Here is a 9,793-nt window from a genome sequence, read left to right as displayed (position 1 = left end):
CTTTCCATGTTTTCTTTTCCTTTATTCTCCAAACTTCTTGAGCACTAAATTTACAACCTTTAACCCCAATTTCTAGCATATCTAAACCCTAGGAGGAGAAGAAAGAAAAAGAGAGAAAGGAAGAAAAAGCTTGGGTTTGGTGATTCAAGCAAGGAACAGTAAGAATTCTTGTTTTTGGCTTGAGTAGTCTTTGAAAATGAGTTAGTGACTTAGAGAAATGTCTTGTGGTAGCAAAGTGTACTACCCTATATTTTGATACAGTGGCTAATAAAGTTTACGGATACCAATTGAGGTTGATTACTGAGTTAAAAGGGTAATTAAGAAGTGAACCCGTGAAATCTCGACCTCTATAAACACGCAACTAGAAGTAGACGCGATAATGCGGACCAAGGGTAATTTCATAATTTCTCTTGGTGAGTTCCTACGAGTGGGGTTTTTGATGCTATTAAGGTCTAAATAGGCCTAAGGAATGAATAAATGATATGTAATGATGAAAACACGAAGAAAACTAGAAGTGATAATAATTTTCACAATAAAGGCAAAATGGTCATTTTACACCCCGAGTCAAAATTTTTAAGTTTTCGCAGACCCGAGCATGTTTAGACTATTATGGACCTTGTCTTGGTATAAAAAAAGTAAAATGATTGCACCCAAGATTTAAGGAGAACAAGTTAATGTGCTAAGGGCATTTTCGTAATTTCAAGTGGAATGGATAAGCTTGAGCTATAAATATCATTTTATTCCAACAGCTTCTTCATTCTCTAGCAGCTTCATCTCCTTCTTCTTCTTCCATTTCACGTTGCTTCCATCCTCCATGGAAGCTTGCTTTGCAACTTCCATAACTTTCTCTCTCTAGCTCCAAATTTCATGCTTGTGCCCACTCTTTCATACGATTTTTCATGCTTTTCCACTTTTACACCTTAAAACCCTCAAAAAAGTCTTTGTTCAACATTTTCTCTCACTAGTTGAAAGTTTTAGAGAGAAAAAGAGAGACTTGCCATAGTAGCTTGGAAGCTTTTGAAAAGCAATTCAACTACAAAAAAAAAACCACCAAGGTGAGAAATGGGTTAGAATTTGATTTTAAGATGTTAGAGATGACTAGAAATTTGATTTATGGGCTGTTATATTTTTGATAGTTATATTGTGGGTGATAGGTTCCAACAAGGCTTACATATCCGTTTGAAGTAATNAATTCAACTACAAAAAAAAAACCACCAAGGTGAGAAATGGGTTAGAATTTGATTTTAAGATGTTAGAGATGACTAGAAATTTGATTTATGGGCTGTTATATTTTTGATAGTTATATTGTGGGTGATAGGTTCCAACAAGGCCTTACATATCCGTTTGAAGTAATAATCAAAGTTAGAGTCGATTAGAGGTTCAACAATCCCGGTGAGTGAACTTGCATTAAAAAGGTTTTGGGATGTGTATACAAGTATGTTTGATTGAATCCTAAAGTGTTTTATTTGTTTTATCTTCAAAATTGGTGCCTTGGGAATAAGCCTTTGATAAATTGTTTCTATATGTGACATGTGGCTGTTATGGATTGTTGTACTATTACATTATGTTGATATATATATATATATATATCTATATATATATACGAATAATGTTATGTAATAATATTGACTCGGCTATGTGCAAGTAGGAGTGCGCATAAGCTGTTGCTGACTCGGTTATGTGCGAGTGGGAGTGCGCATAAGCCGTTGTTGACCCGGCTATGTGCGAGTAGGAGTGCGCATAAGCCGTTGCATATGAGCTGATGATGATGGGAGGGTGTGCATGATGATTGATATATTTATATATACATATATGGTATATGGTTGTAATGCATGTGAAATTTTGGCATGTTGAACTTTGGAAATTTTTGAGCATTTCATGTTGAAATTGGCATGATGAATCTTGAGAATGTCCCATTTTCTTGCAAATTGAGTTCATTGCAACACCAAATGGATTTTTAGTGCAAAGGAAGTCCTTTTTACACTTAGGTGCCCTGCTTCTCGCTGCAGCGAGAAAGAAACATTATGTTTTGGTAGCCAAAAACTCGCTGCTGTGAGAATAAATCTCGCTGCAGCGAGAAACTCTCAGGTTCTAATGCAGTACCTTCACTTTGATGAAGATTTTGACCACTTTTTCGTCCGAACTGGGAAAAGCAGTGAACATAAAAGTTGTAGCCCTGCCTCTTATATTTCTAATGGTAGAAAAATCAAGTCAATTGGACTTCTGTAGAGGGAGATATACTAGAAAAACTGAAATATATGCAAACTAACACTATTTCTCGCTACAGTGAGAAACTTTCTGTTTTGGTCGCCCTAATCTCGCTGCAGTGAGAATGAATTTCACTCCAGCGAGAAACTTGCTGCCATACTTGCTACCTTGCTTGATTTTGACCTACTTTTCACCCATTTAACTTCATGGATTGATTATGGGTTTATGAAACACTATGAGGGTATTAATCAAGGTTTGAAATGAGAGGTTTTTAGTAAGAAATTAAATCAAGTGCATTGTTTTTGAAACAAATGCATCATGATTTATAAATTCTTCTTATTGATTGCTTGTTCCCTTCTTATGTTCACTCACTGAGTTTCGTACTCACGTTTTTTAAAATTCATGTTTTTAGATTTGGAGGCAGTTGGGACCTAGATTGAGTCGCACACATATGCTCGTCTTCTTGGTAGGTACTATGGCATCTCAGTAGCTGTATCTTCACCCAGAGTCACTCCATTGACGGTCTCAAGTCTATTGCTTGTGAACATGTATATGAAATGTAAACCACTAAGAGTCATGTTATAAATGAAATATGTATATGTTGGATTGATGATGACAGTACTTTGATATAATATAAATATGAATATTCAGATGTTATAAAATATTACTGGAACATTTACTTTGAAGAGTTACAGCACTTCATTTTAATGATAATGGATGGGAATGATAATCAGAATTGCATAAATAGGTTTGCTTGGGCTTAATGGGCTATGCCCATTGGGCCCATGCGTCGGTCATGGCCCGATATTTGGGCTGTGACGCAAAGATTGGCTTGATTGGAGAAAAATTGATAACATGTAAGCCAATAAGCCCATGGGTATATTAAAGACTCAAAGTGAAAAAGGAAAACGGTAAGCTTAACACTATGTTTTAAAGCTTACGGTTAGTTGAATATTGTGAGGAATTATGGTTGTTGAAAGGATCTACTTGCATAAGCTAATTGAAAATTATTAAGATTGTATGGCATGTTGTTTGCAAGAAACGAAAAAGGAATATTGTGGATGGAGGATTGAGAAACAAAGTATTGAAAGTTAGATAGATAACTATGCGTGTAAACTAGAAAATAATCGAGTGAAAGTGAGAATGATTGTTGCTGCCATATATGTGGATTATGTGTGGAAATATAAGATGGATTTGGGTGAAAATTATTTAGAAAGGTTGAAGTAGACACGTGACATCATAATTAAGTTACTGGTGATATAATTTAAGGAATTACGTAAGCAATGGATATAAGTAATTTTAGTAAAAATGTATTAAGATGTGAGTTAATTGAAGATGGTTTCATGATAGAATGAAAAATATAAATTTGAGTAAGGATTAATTGATTGAAGTGCTACCCGTGTACGTATATAATTAAATATATTGAGTTCGTATTATTGTTAGGAAGTGCAAAGATAAAGTTAGAGTACTGTGGTGGCGTGCCAGAGTAAACATCGAGTGACCGTCCAGTGAAAATAATCAGAGACACCTCCAATCAAATAGCGATGTAATATCTTGCTATTGTAAGGTGAGTGAACTTGCATAAAATGTTTTGGGAGTAAGGCACATGTGGTTGATTGAGACATTTTAATTGTTTTTCTATAAAAATGCATGGGAACAAGCCTTTAGTGAAATGTTTTTATGATGTGGAACATGATTGTGATGAATCTATGTACCTCTATATGATACTGACATGTATATATAAAAAAATAGTAATGTATGATATGTATTGTTAAGTAATTTTGTGTAATTGATGTAACCGTGCATGTGCAGAGTGAGCAGTGCACATGCCGGTTGAATGAAAATGTTGTGACAATTACAACTGTGCATGTGTGGAGTGGGCAGTGCACATGCCGACTATGATGTGTGTGTAGGGAGTGCACGTTGACTGAGTGAGGTGGTGGTATTCATGTTTATATATATATATGTACATGTGTAATAGAAGGTTTATGAATATAGTACGTGGTTGTAATGTATGTGGAATCTTGCATGTTGAACATTGAATGTTACTAAGTATTTTCAAATTGATGTTTATTGCAGCGAGAAACATGCGGTCACGTTGCTACCTTGCTTAGGTTCTGATATAAATTTTTTTCACTCCTCTATCTTCACGATTGAGCATGGGTCTTTGCAACACTAAGAGTTTACTAATCAATGTTCGAAACAAAGGGTTTAAGAAAGAAATTAAACTAAATTGCATTGTTTTCAAAACAAATGCATCATGATTTCTAAACCTTCCTTAACGCTGCGTGTTCCCTTATTATGTTCACTCACTGAGTTTATACTCACATTTTTAAAATTCATGTTTTAGGTTTCCTGAGTTAAAGGTGATTGGATCCTAGGATGAGGTGCTCCTCCCTATCTATTGCTTAGTAAGTTTAACGTGGCACTAAATGTTAGCAACCATGCCTAGAGTCACTCCGCTGATGGTCAAGGTTTAATCATGTGTATATGAATACTTGGTGTGAAATACTAAGAATAATTTGTGAATCTATATATGAATATAATGGTTGATGATACCATTATGAATGCATGATTGGGTTTTATGAATTGTTTTCAGAGGAACGGTATTTGAACATTACGAATTTAGGATTCTAAAGGAATAGGGATTTATGTATAAGATCAATTTAGTAGGCTTGCTTGGGCTTAGTGGGCTGAGCCCATTGGGTCCTTGTGCCAGTCATGGCCCGGGAATTGGGCTGTGACAGTATTCCTATTATCTATGAGTTTATTTATAAAGAGTTATGAGAGACATATGTAGATAAAGTCCTTAGAACAAATGGCCTTCCAAAGAAATTATAAAGGTTATATTCGGGAGATTCTTATGCATCAAAGCCTTGTTCCTAAATATGTTCTCGATCATTGTATTGTTAAGAATAAGGACATTGATAATGCTCAAAGACTAGTATATTTTAAGCCTCTTTACTTTGGAAGTAAACAACTAATCTCATAGCTTGAAGTATGTAAGATACTTGGGGATAGTATTTGGGTGCTTGTTGAGGAACAAGTTCATTGAACATGACCTGCTATAAGAGTTCCATTTGGTATTTCACTCAAGTGTCTATGAAAATACTCTCATGTGTCAATTGTGTAAGTAGTCCTTAGACTTGTGATATTAAGTCATCTTATATGTGAATTGCCATGCTTTTATTGCACGTCTACGAGTTTGGAGGTGGCCAGATGCTTAAATAAGGTGTTTTTAGGTGTGGCATAAAGCATGCGTAGATGAATAAGTAGTTCAGAGAGGATTCATCACCCCAAGTGATTTGAAGTGGACATATCTCATTTGCTCTTAGCTTATGTTGACTAAAAGTCATTGGTCAAGGCATTCTTGATAGATCAATATGGAAGCTACAGGACTAATTTGGATAAGTTAGAAAGTAAACACCGAGCTAGGCTTTATACCTATTTAGGATATATGATGAAAGGATCGAATTAGACTAAAATACTGTACACTGAAAGGTTAGTCAAACCATATTGACTCTCTTGACATTTGGGTGGTCATGATGTATTGTTAGATGTCGCTCATGATTTGTAAATATAAATATAATATAAATTCTTAATTGACTTAATTTATATTTATTTCCAACATGTTGGGCACTTGATGGATCACACACATAAGGTGAATTGTCGAAATTAATTTGAGTTTAATTGGATATGATCTAATTGATTTTATAAAGACTTAATTCGATTAAGTATTGGGCGAAATCAAATATGATTTGATGGGGTATTAAACAAATGCCCAATTAGCTTAAGACATTTTCTAATCATTGTTGGATATGAAGTAGGTCAATCCACTCCATAAAAGAATTCTTTAGCCGCCTCTTGAATGTACAGAAAAGTTTTGTTTTTATTTTCTCATGTGCTGAGATAGGATCATAGCGAAAAAGAAAGAAACACAAGTGAGCTCAAAGTTGAGAGTTTGCTAGCACAAACTTTGGCTTAAGGATTCACACACTTTTAGTGAAGAGATTTCGACTAATCACTGTGTGGATCACCATTAAAGGTAGGGCAATTGCGTTACTATGGTTTGGTAAGTCCTAGTTGGTATACAAAAGTCAAAAACGAAAACTAGGGAGGACTCCACCAAAGAAAGCAAACATCAAACTTTCAAGTATGTTGAAATCTTTCTCTTGTAGTTTTTCTAGATCAGTTTCAATTAAAGTGATCCATGGCTTAGGGTATTAAAATTTGAATAGTCCACTATACATGATCTGTCTTAGCATGATTCGAATCCCCTTTAGTTTTACCATATAAGACTAATACCTTTAGGGAGTTTTATAATATAGAGCAATTTATCTCTGTCAAAATTTGTCACATGCCTTCTTTATGGGTAGCTTTTTTCTAATAAACCTAAGCTTGTTTTTCAATCAACTTGTTTTTTTCATCTTGATCAATAATAGCCTAAGGTCTTCAACCATATATGGTCTTCTTGCCTATGAGTCTGTTTAGATACCTTGAGTTAAGTAGATAGATTTGTTACATTCAGTTCATTATTGTTGCAGTAAAACAATTGTCATTTATTCTTGTTTCTGGCTTTGTTAAATCTAGAAATGCTAACACTCTTTTCTTTATCTGGCCTTTGTAAAACATTTTTAAACACAATGCAGTTATTAGTTTAATGGTTCCATGCATCATGAAATTTTTTCTTTAACCTCTTTTTAGGTAAGTTGCTGGTGATCAAGTGAAGTTTGATATTTCTTGAATTCAATAAGTAATCGAAAATCTTAGTCACTTTGGAAACATCGAATGTTTACTGTCACCACTCTCATAGAGGTATCTTTTAACAAATAAATTTTTTGGGTGGGTGACTTTCACTAATTCTAGGTAGATCAATGACTTTTTCCTACTAGTTTTTCCACTTTGAGTTTGAAATCAAGATCTTGGTAGTAGCTACTATATGTCAAATTCTTTCTTTAAGCTTATTTTTTTCATAGATTCTCATATGTGGCTACTTTGGTAAATAGCTTAAAGAATTTTGTGAACTTCATTCTTCAAACCTTTTTCTAAACTCTATATGTAGATTGTTTTGTGCCAATTCGACAAAATCTTGTTTAAGTAGAGCCCCTTTGCCTCTACTCTTGACCTTTTTAACTCGAGCACTACAAACCTTGACTATTTCTTTTAATACTTGCATTAGTTTAGAAAGATTTGTCTTGGTCACTTTGGCTAAAGATGATAGAATTAGCTATGAAATATTGTTCCATATCTTACCAAATTTGGACACAATTGGCAAGTAGACTAATCAATTATATTGAAGATGTACTTATCAAAGAATTAGAAAACATTCTTAGTTTCAAATAATTAGTTGTGGAAACTTCTACACATTGGATAGTAAATTTGCAAATCTATTCCATAGTAGACTAAGGGTAATTTTTTTTTTTAGCCCTGAAATATAAGGTGTTTTTGGAAATAGCTCTTTAGATAATTTTAACTATTTTCAACCAAGAGATGAGATTTTGGGACAAAAATACCCTTAATGAGACCTCTTCATTGACGCGCACCCTCATTCACATTCATATTGAGGAAAATAAATCTGCACAAAATTTGTTTCTTTTAATTTTGTGCAAAACATCTATTTCTTTTTGAGAAGCTTTTGCAAAACATCCTCATGTTGCAAGAGATGGTTTTTTTTTTATATTTTGGACATTACAGTAAACATAAAGGCTGTGCATATTACACAGCAGGTCTATTAAACCATCTTTGATTCAAGGTCAAGGATAAGAAAGTGGTTGAACAAGTTTATAATTATTACACAGTAAGTCAGTGAGTGAATGTCGATTTTTTTGTGGGTTTAGTGATTTGAATGCCTTATTGATTGAGAATGTGGTTCAGTGTTTTGTTGTTAAATATGCATTGCTGTATTCTGTTGAAAATGGGTTTTAGATAGTACGAGAAGGTTGATGTTAAACTAAAGGAGAAATCGATTGTGATGAATCCAAAGGGTCGAGAATGATGTGAAACCAGAAGTCCCTGATACTGTGGTGAATCGAAAGGAGGAAAACGTGAAACCAAAGCATGAACTGGTTGTGCTATAGTAGGCCATCTGTCACTTGTTATGCATGGCATGTAAGAACTATATTTGACACGATATGGTGAGAATATGTGAGACATCATGGAGGGAAAATGTGACATGGCATGTTGAGAATATGGGAAACGCCATGGTGAGAATATGTGATACGACAAGGTGATAAATATGACACGCCATGAAGGGAATATGTGAGACGACATGGATGAAATATGTGACACCTCATGGTGAGAATATGTGACACGATAGGGTTTGGGATTTGTGACACGACATGTTGAGAATATATGACACGACATGGTGAGAATATGTGACACAGCAAGGTGAGAATATGTGACATGGCGGGTGTAAGGTTTATGACACGGTAAGGTGGGAATATATGACATGGCATGGTGAGAATATGTGATAAGCCATAGAGGGAATATGTGACATGGCATGTGAAAGTATGTGATACGGCAAGAAGGGAATATGTGACATGGCATGGTGAGAGTATGTGACACGACAGGGTGAGAATATGTGTCGCGATAGGGTTAGAATGACGCAACAGGGTGAGAATATGTGAGATGACATGGTGAGAATACGTGACACGCCAAGGTGAAAATATGTGACACAGTATGGTGAGAATATGTGAGACAACATAAAGGAAATATATGACACACCTGACACACCATGGATGGAATATATGACACGCCATGGATTGAATATGTGACACGACATAAATTTAAATAGAAAAAAATGTGAACAAATAAGAAAACTGTTTAAAATTTCACGGCATGCATATTAGCAGTAGAGGTGTTTAAAACGCCATCTTATTTTATTTTATTTCCATCATTCGTAAACGATTGTGTGAAGTAAGGGAGTTTGATTCATTTGTCATTCCCAAAGGGACCAGAGTGTTCAACTTTGTTCTGAGCAAAGTTAATGACATCACAACAACAATGTCAGTTATGTGTGCAAAGGTCAGTCAGTTGTCAATTAAAATTTTCTTTTGTTTTGTAATTTTTTCTTGGGTTGCTCAATGAAATGTTTGTGTTTTTGTCTTTGATATGTTTTTATTGTTTTCTTTTTGATTTTATGGTTTTTGCCTAAATTATGGAAAAAACTACAACATTTTTACTTACATGGTTTAGGGTCGTACCAAAAGTTTTTAGGGGGTTTACATAAACTTTTGGGGAATAACTTTTGTCTGGTGTGTTGTGTGTAAACAGCATAGTCTCCATATTCCCGAGTGTGTAAGCAAAGTAGGTATTTTAAGGTAGGGTGTGTAACAAATAAGTTATTATTTTTGACGTGTAAGAACAAAAAAAATGACGTGTTACAACATTTTTCTTGGTTTGCATAGCGTGCAACAACAATGAATTTATTTAATATAGCATGTAGTGGGTAAATAGCATAGTTGGCTTCGCATATCATCTAACAAATCAGTAATTATAGTTGACGTGTCACGACATGGCAAGGTTGGCATATAACAACATTTTACTTGGTTTGCTTAGCGTGTAACAACGTAAATTTCTTCAATTT

The 9,793-nt window shown here is 34.6% G+C and overlaps 1 long non-coding RNA gene across 1 annotated transcript; it reads left to right on the top strand.

Annotated features, from left to right (window-relative positions):
* On the top strand, window positions 1,014-2,659 carry LOC108660893. Its single transcript, XR_001926596.1, has 3 exons — window positions 1,014-1,055; window positions 1,319-1,392; window positions 2,621-2,659. It is a non-coding gene; the product is annotated as an uncharacterized LOC108660893 (long non-coding RNA).

This window comes from Theobroma cacao, chromosome 2, assembly GCF_000208745.1.
Source record: "Theobroma cacao cultivar B97-61/B2 chromosome 2, Criollo_cocoa_genome_V2, whole genome shotgun sequence".
In the NCBI taxonomy this organism is placed as follows: Eukaryota; Viridiplantae; Streptophyta; class Magnoliopsida; order Malvales; family Malvaceae; genus Theobroma; species Theobroma cacao.
This window is presented reverse-complemented; position numbering and strand designations above follow the sequence as displayed.